The sequence below is a fragment of the Etheostoma spectabile genome, chromosome 4 (genome assembly GCF_008692095.1).
Source record: "Etheostoma spectabile isolate EspeVRDwgs_2016 chromosome 4, UIUC_Espe_1.0, whole genome shotgun sequence".
Taxonomy (NCBI): Eukaryota; Metazoa; Chordata; class Actinopteri; order Perciformes; family Percidae; genus Etheostoma; species Etheostoma spectabile.
In genome coordinates this window covers 15,133,760-15,147,134 of record NC_045736.1, presented here as the reverse complement: position 1 = coordinate 15,147,134, position 13,375 = coordinate 15,133,760, and the positions used below count along the sequence as shown (strand labels likewise).

General features: G+C 40.8%; 1 protein-coding gene across 3 annotated transcripts in view; it reads right to left on the bottom strand.

Moving 5' to 3' along the window:
- The window catches only part of foxj3 (forkhead box J3), a 76,725-nt gene extending 65,246 nt beyond the window's left edge, over window positions 1–11,479 (bottom strand). Inside the window, exon 1 of one of the 3 annotated variants that reach the window (XM_032512490.1) lies at window positions 11,152–11,479. The gene's annotated coding sequence lies outside the window, so the exon portion shown is untranslated. The remainder of the gene's footprint in view (window positions 1–11,151) is intronic. The other 2 variants (XM_032512488.1, XM_032512489.1) reach the window with 2 other exon arrangements.
- Window positions 11,480–13,375: the final 1,896 nt, after the last annotated feature.

Genomic DNA, 13,375 nt, shown 5'->3' with positions numbered 1-13,375 from the left:
ATATATATATATATATATATATATATATATATATTATATATATATATATATATATATATATATATATATATATATATATTTATTAACCTATACATATTTACCAAGGCCATTTTTCTATTGAATGCCACGAGATAAACCTGCTATGTAACTATGGGATTGTTTTTCCAAATATTGTTCAATTCTTGCTACATTTTCTAGATGTTCTATTTACTAGTCAAATGCAGTAAATTGTTATGGAGATTAGCCCCTTGAACGCTGAAGAAAAAAAAAAAGAAAATTGTTGGTGTGTTTGTGTATTTTAAGTCAATTTGTCAAGTCAATAGATCAAGGAAAAGGTTTGAAACATCAAACTATTTCTTCAATTAACTTCAGGTTGATATGACAACATCAGGCTGAGTGCCACAACACATTTTCACTTATACAACTCTCTGTATAATGCAATACAGTTCAACAGCACCACAGACTACATCTATCTATAAATCGAGATCTCTCTGTGCATGTGTTCCCAAACATGCACACTACACTACAGCAGTGGGCGCGGGGAGTAGCTGAATCCATACAAAGCTCATTGATTGCGGTTCACTGTCTACAGGTGTCTTGCCAAAAACTGATCATCTGGCAAAAAACTCATTGCTGTCTACCCTAAATGTAAATGATGAAATAGGGGACACGCTAAATCTCTAGATGAGTCGCAGCCGAGCCGTGACTGATTGAGCCATGCTGCAACATGTGTTTACAGGTTGGGGCTCTCCAGCACGTTGTTTTGTTGTGCACATTCTCCGGCCGTTCTCAGCTGGGCTCTCTGCTTCTACCGCCCGGGCCACATCGCCTAAAACTACCACGATGTGTGACTGCTACATGAATAAAGCGGACACGTTGAATCTCCGCATAAGCCACAGCCGAACCGCGACTGATTAAACCTGCAACATGGGGTACATGTAGGGATGCAAAGATTACAAATGTTGTTGGTACGATTATAGTTTGAAAAATAATCACGGTTTCACGATTATTATGCATTAACTAATTTCACTGCTAATGTATGAAATTAAACATATTCAATGTGTTATTTAATGCTGCCTTTTGAAACAGAAATAAAACAGTAACAGTTCTGAATGTTTTTTAGAAAATGATTATATGATCAATCAACCTTTTTATTTAAATTCATCTGAAAAGATTAGATACTAGAGGTGAATTAATCACACAACAAACAAAGACAGAGCTGTCCTTCAAAAAAAAAGTTGGCCCTTTTTGGGCCCTGCTAGCTGGTGTCTTAAGTTGAGGGAGCTGCTTGACAACGTCCACATGTCACAGGGAGATGTATAGCATGTTGCCAAGCAATAAATGTGACGAGAGATCTCTTTGCAACTTTATGTCCCACAGCGGATGAAAAGGAGTAAGTAAGTAACGTTAAGTGGTAACGTCGGTGACATGATTGAGCTGTTGAGTTTTGCCTCCAACAAATATAATGTTATCGTCAGCTCACTCACTGTAAAAGCAATTGTTGATTTCTGACTCGTTAGCTGTTAAGGGAAATGCTACCGTTAACATTAAACACGCTAATGTTAACTGGTAACGTTAACAAGCTAACAAACACTTAAACAATACAATCGATAGCAAGATTACCAACTTGGGTTGAATTCTCTGTTGCAGCCGCAGCTGTTGAGGTCAAGGGCTGACTTTGTGTTTTCCTGGTGTTTGCAGCATAAAGTTATCACACCACAGACAACCACTGTTGCTCTGACAGTCAATACTTGTGAGCGCAAACGCGAGCGTTTATGTTGTCAAGGAGGTTGGACCCCTTAATATCAGCCTGGACCACTTAATATCACCATGTGTGTGACCACACTAAAATACATTTAAAAAATGTGTTTTAAAATGCATTCACCAGGTGTCTTCTGATGTCTCGGGAAAACAGAGCCGCTGGCACGCTGATTTAGGCAACACTGTTTTGTTGTATCATAGCAACGGGTTGCCGCTAACGGATTATTTACGTGTCAAAAACCACAGCAGCGGAGTTGGGAAGGGGCTTTAACCCACAGAGCAGACGCTTGACCCAATCCCATTCCAATTAAGGTGTATACATGCAGGAATACCACCAGTGTTTCCCACACACACGTATTTTTGGCGGTGCGCCACACAATCAACACCGGCCTATACAAAAATTATGTTTCGTTATTATTTTTAACGCTATTTAATCATGCATTCGTTCAGCTGCATTTCCTTTCCCTGTTCTCCTTCAGTCGCCTTTTCAGACCCCCTTAGCAACTTTTTTCACAAAAGCGACTAGCAACAAATCTTGCGGCTTTCTGTAAAACAAAAGTTGCCAGCATCGTCTAGCGAGCACGCAAGGCATTTCTCTCCTGTGGCCTCCAAAACAGTCACCTCTCTCTGAATTTGTTGTGAGAGGAGCGGCCGCTCCCCTCTTTTTAAACTGCATGTAAACACACTGAAAGTGGTTCACCACTGTATGGGACCTCTTAGAAAGTAGCAAAAACATGAGAAAAGGCATTGGACAATAGACGAGCCAAAAAAGGAATTTCAAAAAGGAAGTCATTTTGGATCCCTAAATAGAGATTATCAGGCATAAACCTAAGCAGCAGTAAGCATTAATCAAAGACTTGATTCCTCTCCAATTATAGCATCATTTTGACTTTCCTTGACTGGACTCACAAAAACGCAGAAATCAAAGCACTGTGAGCTGCCTGCAGAACTTAGTCAGAGTGTTGCCAGGCTGTACAGTGCACATTAAGTCATTAAAGTCCCCACGCTCACAGTCACTCTCTAACCCCCCAGTGTACACACCAATACACCAGTAACCCCCCCCCCAGTACTAAGCCTTTCAGACCAAACACTGCTCTGCCTCCTACATCTTAATAGGAGGAGGGGAAACAGAAGGAAGTGAAGGCATGGCAGTCTTAAAGGAAGCCGAATAAATGACTGAACACACACACACACCCTGGGGCGGGCATGCCGGGGGGTTTCCAGGAGGTCGGAACGAGCGGGGCCAATCGTGTCAAGACGAAGGCGGCAGACTAAAACAAAAATGACATATCAAAGCAGCCAAGCCTTGTAGAAGGGAAAAGAGCAGCCAAGACACCGCATTCAGCTGCACAGCTTGTTTCTGCTTCAATGAGAGACAACACGACCAAAAAAAACGGCAATTAGCGATAAAAGTGAAAATTCCATCTGCTGCAAAGCGGCATCTTTTTCCAATCAAAACGCAGCTCAAACCATCTGAGTGATCCTATGGCCTTTGATCCCATCCTTGTTTTCTTTTCAGAGGTAGGGAAACTATAAGCCAGGCTTTTAAGAGACTGCTTCTGTACCCAAACATTTTTATCTCCCTCTTAATCCATGTAATATTTAAGAGCAACTGTTCAAACTTTACCTTGCCAGTACAGCCAAAACTCTATCATTACTAAAACAAACTGACTAGGCCTTGAGGCGACTTTCACTGATTCATGTAGATAAATGCTTTGTCTACATGTAGAAACCATAATCTCTGACAACATGGATAAACTGGGAATGTGCAATATAAAAGCACACAGATATTGCTGGATTATGAGCGCACTAAAATGAGTTATATTTTTTAATTAGCTTGATGAGAGCCAGTGTGGCCTTAAACTCAGTTTGCTTCTAATGTGATATCAACTGTTTACTACATATCTTCTTTCCTTGTGATAATGAAGGGATTCCTCTGAGGTTGTTGCCATGCTGACACAGCCTATAGGTGCTTAAATCCAAAAATGGGTGCATTAAGTGCATTTTAATTGACTTATATTTACCCACTGTATTGTCTTGCAAATTAAAGATCTTCTGGCACTCCTCGAAGACTAAAAAGTAGGTCACTCAGTCTCCTGTGAGTCATAGATTTTGGCAGGGGACCAAGAAGAGCAGGTATGGGAGAGACGGAGCTAGGGCTGAAAGGGGCCTAATAGTGTGCTGATACCATTTCATTAGTATAATAATAATAAATATATTCAAGTTTACTTACAACTCTGTGCATTTTTTGTTACAATGTAACATCAAGTAAAATTGGATGCAGAAGTTTAGGGAAATTAAACCAGAAAACTGAAATGTGACACGCAAACTGCACCTTAATTTTACCCATAGACATTTATATTGTATTCAGGCCTCCTGAGGAACATTTAAGCTTAGTAACTGCATGTAAACTGCTCCACAATCTTTACATCCCACCATAGAAATTTCCTTTAGTAAAGCACACTTCTCAGATTGCAGGTGCCTTTCTCTCCAGAGCCAAGGCCCCATGCTTTCCTCCCAGGGCCACAGCACCTTGGCAGATCGGCCAACTTGTGGGGTTTGTGAGATTTCTAAACAATTACTTGTTGAAGGTGGTGACTCAGCCTGGTCAAAGCTGTCAGTCACAGGGGGCTGAGCTTGGGAGGGCCACATTCGGCACTGATGTGCACGACTCAGGCCCTGTGACCAACACACCAATACTTTCTTAATTACATTGGGCAACTGGCACAAACCACGTCGCCTCAGCCACTGAGCCTCCTCAGCTAACCTCTCCACCCTCTCATTCATCCACCCTGAGGGAAAGGCATGCAGGCAAGAGGAAGTATGACTCATCTTAGTAACAAGATGCATTCTTCTGAATTCTCTACGGACGTGTTGTTTGCTAAGTGAAGAGCACAAGAGAGTATGGCAGAGAGAGAGGGAGAGAGAAATAAAAAGAAGTGAGGAGAAAATAAAACAATCAAGAGACTGACTACGTGTAAGAGGAAGAAAGAGGGTTGGGGTGTAAATGATGGGGCAGGAGCGAGTCATCATTTGTGTGGGTTTCCTGGTCCACATACAGATCAACATTTCCTCCAACTCCACTGAGAGAATCCTTGGCTACTGTTGGGGGTTTTCTGAATCACAGATGGAGACTCCAAGTACTACATCTTAGGATAATCCATCAAGTTTCATCCAAAAAAGCAACAAATGACAACAGAGAGGTTTTGACATACAAATCTGCCGAGCAGAGGATAATGAGACATGTATAACGTATATCAACGGGTCAAACAGATCCACCACAGCTTCTTCCCACCAACACCACATCTGCAAAACTTGGCACTTTCCCCTACAGATCATGAGTCGCATACACCACAGCACACACTGTCTCCCAACTTCTACATGAAGCTATTTCTAGACCAGCCCACAAAAACGTTGTCTGAAATTACAATACATATTGAGAAGCTACACAGCCTCCAGGTCTGATCAACTGACACTTGGCTGTTGAAACGCACCCCGTCTTGTGATTTCATGATAAATGATCCGTATACCACCACTTTACTGACAGCAGACGATGAACTTGAGATGTGGGAGTAAACCACATTCTCAAGACTCCACTATTTAACCCTACTAAGCAGGCTTAGGTCTGTGAACTTAATTAAAGCTGACCCTCTCTGAATTTCCTTGCGAGTCTGCAGATTGTTCCAACATGTGAGAAGTTCTTTACTGTTACTACATTGCTGCACAATGAACCTATAAGGCCGACATAACTGCAATTTGCACTGCACACTTCCTTTATGTATATCATTAGTTAAGCAGTAAACAAGCAAGTACCAAATTACAGAGGAGATTATCCCAAACATCTCTGACCATCTTTAGCATGTAAATGAAAACGAGAACTCTCCAAACTGTAAATTTGTGGCTGACAAGACAACACAGTCCTATCTCTTGCATATCTGAAGTTCTTTAAACTGTTCACAATTTCCAGTGTTTATCCATAAATATTATACGCAGGCCACCTACCTCCAACCACCGTCTCACAGAGAAGTGAGATTATCATATTATCAATCAAGTCTGGTTTATGTCAGGCGCTACACTTGTCATGGTATCAACTCTAAATTGCCATTAAATGCAAGCAGGTCACAGAAGGAGGCTGAATGTAGCATTTGGTAATATAATGTTATTAAACTGCCATTTCTCAATGGGATTTAGTACAGGAGCTGTTGCCCCCATTTGTATGACATGTCATAAAAGAATAGCCCTGTGGCTGCTGATCTGCAAACAAAGCTGCGTTCGTTAGAAAGTCGTTGGTGCTTCGATTTTTTAATTCACATTTTCCCTGTTCCAAACTGACAGAAGGCCCCATCTCTTCTGTATTAAAAGTCTTTAGGTATTCTTCAGTTTCACCTGGAAGTGAATTTTGTATCTGCCACAGGAGCCACTGTAAAGATTAAAACAGATACCAAATACTACATTACATTAGCTGTGTCAGTTTAGTAAGCTTTTCTTCCTGCACACAGCTGGAAAGTCTCTGAAGAGTGTGACTCATATAAGCATATCAATTGCTTCTACTAAAGTAAAGAACAAAAAAGCTTAAGAGAAATTTGCTGATACTGAGGGCCTATCAAAACTCAAGGACACAATATAATGAATTATGAAATCCTTCAAGGCATTGAAAAGTCAAGCCAGTTTTATTCATTTAAGACTTGGTTATTGATTGCCACCCAATTAAGTAAAATCTCAAATAAAACTGCAGTGCATTTACGCTAAAATCTTTTTACGCATCATTAACCACCACATTAACACCCCTTAAATGGAGAGCATTTGTAGGCACTGACTTTGTTTGCACATGTAGTGCACCAAAATCCCCTGAGATATTCTATTTTTATAAACACTTCTGGCCACGTACCTCATCCAGTACCTAGACTTAAACTTAATGCAGAGATAAAATCAAACCAAACATTCATAACAGACTTGCCGCAACATTTATTAGCCTTTTAGCTACCACAAGGCTGGAATGAGTCACAGAAACCGCCATGCGCTACAAGAGCCGCCAATCCACCACCAACCCCCACCACTCTTTTCTCTTACACTTTCTAAACTTACCCAGCAAGCCCTGCTGTAGTTACAGTAGTTCCCCTAATACTTGTGTAGAAAGAAGTCAGACTGCGGAAATAAATGGCTTAACACTTTCAGATAAAACATGTATTTGAGCATGTATTATGTGCTGATAATATTAGACAGCAAACCAGTTGAATTAAACATCACATACTTCCCTCACGCTAATTCATGTCTACATCCAACTCCAACCAAGGACCTGAATAGGAGCATATGGGACGAGTTCACTGACAGATTCATCTCAATATGGGAGGGGGGGGGGGGGGGGGGGGGGGGGGAGGACTAGGCAGTGTATTGCTGGATGAATAAAAAATGAAAGTTTTGTGCCTCAGTAAATTCACTCTCTCCATCCCATGAGGAGGGTGGGTGGTAAAGGGGTGGGGGTGACAGTGGAGTAGAGGCTTGTTTGAAAACTGAACCAGTGCTGCATTCCCTCATCCACCCATATCCAGCAAGGGGCTCTTTAAAAATTCATTAATTTACAGCAAAAATAGATTAAAGCATCCAGCTGAGCAAAACTCAAAATTTGGCTCCTGAATAACATTAATGATAAACATCTCCCTCAAGCCTGAGGGGGTTGCTTGAAGAAAGAGTACTGGCTTTTTTCACCTTACAGCACCTTGAGAATAATTTATTTTCAATAGTTACTAAAATAGTGCATTTCTACTAATTGTCATTTTTAATTACGCTTTTCTATGGATGGAAAAAAGGAGCCGAGTAAAAACCTGCATAAACAGATTAAAATCCACCCAAGGATCTGCCATTCCCATGATGCCATGCCAATGTCATTCTATTCACCATTTGATATCTCAGCTACAGAGACTCAATGACAGCTGCTCCAGGCCCCCAAAAACGCCTAGAACTGCAGTTACAGTAATTGCTCTGGCCAGCACTAAATGAGGTTCACTTAAGTGCAATTATCCCCCTCTGATCTGTCACATAAAAGAGACTTCTTTAACATGGAGAAGTGGGCTCACACAATGTGACTGCAAACAAGATTCAAATTGGAATCAGGGAGGCATTTCCAGCAGATGAATGGCTTCATAGCTCATCTGCATTCTAGTGATGCCGGCATTGCTAATGAAGACTGAGCCAGTCCCTTCTCACCAACACGGCTTCCATGAGAGCAAAACTTCACACTGGATGTATTCAGTTTGTGGAGAAATTTCTAACGTAACGGTCCAGTCATTTGGCCTGAGCCGCATCAGAGAACGTTCTAGCCTCCACGCAGAGTTAACAGCTGTTGAAAAGAAAAGGAAGATCCTGGTGTTTTAGCCCAATCCAAGGTGAAAAATGTACTGAAGGACAAGATGATGGGCAATGATAAAGTAAAAGATAAAGAAATATCCAACCTAAAATAACTTCACATGTCAGAGCAAAGACAAAAACAAGCCCACTTTGGATTGAGACCAAAAATAAGTCACCGTAAAAATACTAAACAGAGGCCTTTGACCAACAGCATCACCACTACCCCATGCCAAAAAAAATACATCAGACATCCTCATGAATAAACTGCCATCTGCCAATCGCATAACACAATAGGTTTTCAGCCCGAGGGGTAAGATGTGGCGGTCTAATATGGGTTGCTACAGAGAGTACCTGTTGGGTGCAATCCAACAACACAGGGTGGTGGGGAGGGGGGCTGTGATGGGCATTCATGTTGCCACAGGCTCAACTACCACCAGGAGTCTGATAACTGCATCTCACGGATGGCCATTTGAATAATCACTTCAACAAGGGGAGAAATTAAAAAGCCTCTCAGTGAGACAGGGCTAGGCACAGGGCCACATACTGAATTACAAATGAGGAGCTTGTATTTAAAAAGTAGAAACCTGTTCTAATTCACTCTACTATAACAGCTTGCTGACCCTTATCCAATTTAGCCTCATGTCATCTTACTTTTCTATTTAATCTATTAAATTATACTCTTTACAGAGGATAACAAAGTAATCTTTCTTCAGAGATGATAGATGAACGTGCTACTGGCACCGTACACACACACCACACACACACACACACCACAACACAGGAAGACCTTGGAGAAGTAGGTGTCGTGTTTTTAAACCATTAGGCAAAATACTTCTCTACAGACCACTGCAGGCTAAAACATTAAAGAGAAGCTGTATCACACCCTCCCATTCACATTTTTAAATGGTTAGTGTGGAGAATAAACAGATGTGTAATCTCCTCTATACTTTTTTTCTCAAATGCTAAATCGATTCATCAAAACCTTGAGGTTGTTTTAAATGTGGGAAACATAAGTCACTAACTGCTCAATATGACTTGATGTAAAATAGCAAATAACAACCACTAAAAAGGCTTCTAAATCACCAAAAACATGCATAAACAAGATCTTAAGTCTGCGCCTGCACAAAATCTCCAGTCATGAAAAAACCTGAATAACCACATTGCTTATAAACTAAATTTGAACAGAATTTGACGGCTGCTATAGTGAAGCTCTAAGGAACTATTTTATTCAATGCAGTGATTCATATTTCGGCACGCAATCTGTAAAAAAAAAAGAAGAAAAAAAGAAAAGAAGAAGCATGCATCGGTTGCACTCTAGGTCTATTTTTTTAACAGCCAGCCAGCAAACAACTGAAAATGTCACTTCCGCTGTCTACGCCAATTATTCCACTACTGTTTAAAAACAACACTCTTTCTAAAAAAATGTAAAAAGTAGAATTTCATGAAGGGCATCTAGCATTTAAGTATTTCATATGAAGGAGTTAAGATGTCTTTCAGTGTTAGACCAAGCTAGGGACATTGCAATATATAGTATTAGGGCAATTTACTGAATAAGAGTGACAAATGTTGATAGTAATTTCTAGACAATATGATAAATGAAGCTACCCTGGCTCTGCTTACCTGGATGGAGTAACATCAAAACTCAAACACCATTTGTCTTTCTAAAGCTGCATGCATAGCCTCGATCCAGACAGCTCGCTGTAGGCCTGCTATTTAAAGGATGGGTGATTAAGAAGCAAACCAGGTCTGACCTTTGATTGTGGGTGCTGACTAACGCTATGGGCATTTTGTTAGTTGAAGCACAGGGTCTGGCAGGGTTGAGATATTCAGGGGGGATTTATAATGTTATGTTTTAGTCATAAATTCAACCTTTTATGCTGGCTGTATAAATGAACTTGGAAACATAGGGGTATAAGATGCACAGTTAATAATCTGCACCTCAATCGTTGAAATAACTAATTTCGTTGATACAACTTGCACAAGTTGACAGCGGGGCAAATTAAGAGTTTAGTCATCCATCCTTTAATAATGGCCGTTAGGATAAAGCAAGGGCATCGTTTTGTGTACAGCTGCACGCAAATGCCACAGCTGTTTACTTTAAAGTCGTAGCATTAACTAATGAATTACCTGCCCTGTGCGATCACACACTCTGGTGGAACAGCAAAGCAAAGAGAAGCATGCCCTGAGAAATGTCTTGCAAAAAGATCCAAATATTTTAACTGCAACACTGTCTGTGCCATCTCAGGGCAATCCACAAGGGTATACAACCACCAGAGGCAAAGACTGTCCTGAGATTAAATTCAGTCCAATAAAATTCCCCTGAAACATACTTTGCACTTGTTGATTGTCCAGCCACATGACAAACCTGCGTCTTCTCATAAAGATCGACTACTTTTACGAGGAACATTATTTTCTAGAGGAATTTACCAGCCGCCTGAGAAACAGACGATTGACAGACGAGAAAACACACTGCAACAGCTGTGAGTCAAATACCATCAGAGCATGCAGGAAAGCCAAATGACACTGTGTGTGTGTGTGTGTGTGTGTGGTGTGTGTGTGTGTGTGTGTGTGTGTGTGTGTGTGTGTGTGTGTGTGCACTAGGATGGGTCATTTTATCCACCTAATGAGAGAAAAACATATATAGCTACACACACACACACCTAGCTAGTCCTGGCCCAAGACAGAGCGCCGACAACGCTCAGCTAAAGTTAGCTGGCTACCAAAACTGGCTAGCTAGCTGTCAAAGTTGCCCTGTCAGTTGTCACCGGTTGCACGGCGTTGCTAGCAGGCTAACGTAAGAGCTGTCAACTTGGAGAGTTACAGCAACACGGCTGGGATGTACAAACACTGACCACAGAGAAACACTGACTGGCTCTGTGAGAAAAACGTGTCTCCCGCACGCCCCGTCACAGCGAGCGGAAAGCTGTGTGCCAAGGCCTGTTCACCGGGCTCAATCCCCAGAACTTCAGTGCAGCTCACTTCCCCGTTAAAGTCGTCCATTTCGTGGGCCTTAGTTCAACTTCCATGCCCGTGTAGCTCACTTACTCTGGGTGAAAGCTGATGTGACGGTGGCTCTCTGTAATCCTGACGGTAGTTTAAGAGTAACTACCCCCACCCCTTCCTTCCACCTCCTCTTCTTCAGCTAGCGGGGGCTCCCCAGGAGCGTCCTGTGCTCTTGACGTTATCGTCCAGTGCAAAGAAGCGCCGCAGCCGTAGCTTCACCGGTGTGCGTGCGGTGCCGTGGCGTCCCTCTTCAGCTTCTCTCCGCCTTCTCCCGTTCGCCTTTCTCTCGGTGGCCGAGCCAACATCCGGGACTCTCCCCCGTTGGGTTAAGTGCCCGGAACTACTTTCAGATACGACGACGCCTAATACATCCATGGACGACGCACATGAAGGTTCTCTCTTTCTCATACCACCCCTGCCGCCACATAAACTAGCGCGCGGTTAAATGCACAAGCCCGCAGTGGAAACAGCAACGTGTGCATATACAGTCTATGGTGCACCCACATACGAGCTTGTCTATCAATCAATAAATCATTTGATCAAATCAGCTTTGTTTAGGGAGCATTGTATAACCCAGAGTGCCTTACAGAAAAAAAGCAGAATAAAGTAAAAAGTAGAAGATAAAATTATACACGCACACAGACACATAGCCTAGGCCTATGTATACATACTGTATATTAAGCCATTAATCTGAAAGAAGAATGAAATAATTAATTAGGATTTAGCCATTAGAAAAGCCATTAGTTCTAACTTATAAACAGGTTTATATAGTGTGTCTTATCTTAAGTGGTACCATTAATAAAAAAAAATAATATATGTATGCACTATATATATATATATATATATATATATATATATATATATATATATATATATATATATTATATATATATATAAACAGTGAGTTTTCATTGGTTTGTATTGTCTTGTAAAATCCCCCCATGCCTAACTCTAATTGTACAGTGCAAACTGCAGGTTACTTTAAAACCACTTCATGCCCAAATTGTTTATTTTTTACCAATGACATGACCTCAGTGTTCTCAATGGTATCTGCAGCCCTGGTCCTCAGTGGTCTCGTGAGTTCACATTGACCTTGTCTTCATTTTCTTTCTTACCTCCTGTAACACAGCTATAGGTTTTTATGTGGGAGGCTATATTTGAGTTATAGTATTATGATTTATTATACTATGATATTTTATATAGAAATAATAAAGATCCTACTAGGGATGGTTCACTTACCCCCCTAATTGTCTCATCTATGCTTATGACAAAGTGTGAAACATGTTTTTGTTGAGGCCTTGAAAGATTGCTTTAGGCCTACTAACTAGGTCATTTCAGTCTACTGGCAGAGCTCAGTTAGCTTCTGTGTGTAGGCACATACTATTGACAATTAGGTAAGGAAAAAAGTTCTATATAAAAACCTACGCAGCTCTTTGCTCTTTTAACAAAACAAACAATTTGCAGGTTCATTATTTAAACTACAATTTAAATTTAAAAATACAATTTAAATTAAACTAAATTTGCTATAGGGCTATTATATATGTATTTGACTTATAATATTCTATAAGCTTAGCTGTTTTGTATTGTATTTACTTTTGGCCATTTGTCTTTAGGTTTTATGCAATTCCAAACTGCCTAATAACTAAGTGTCTCTTGAACAGACACACAACCAGGTATGGGTTTCTTAAAACCGGACCCAACTCAGAAATTATTTAACTGGTGGTGTCTCAGAAAAAGTGTCTTTGTAAAAGAAGTTTTTATAAACGTGAGTCTAGGTTACAAATCAACATGATGTGTGAAACTAATCAGGTAAATCAATCTAAATTTAAACCTGTATGAGAAAGCAGCCATGCTGAAGTGATGTGATGGTGTATTCAGAAGGAGAGCAGCACCTCTTGTGGGTTGATCAGGGGTACTTCTGTTTATAAAGCCTGAAAATCTGTGGTATAAATCTCAATTATTCAAAATCAAAACACATAGCAGTGATACCCTTCTGTTTAAGGTGACGCTTCAGACTGAAACACAGAAATTGAGTTTTTGTACAGACATCACTAACGCTGTTAATCTGAGACTAAAGGGTAAAAGACTTCATAAAATCAATCGGAACCAGTGGCAATTTTAGACCCTTTTTAGGGGGCCTCCAGCCCCCCTTAAATTTGATCACAGCCCCCCCCCCCCAAATTATAATAATAAAAACTTTTCTTTTCAAGTTAGAGGTTGCGAACTCGTCTGTTAGGGACAGAGGGAAAACAGTTACAGGTTCAAA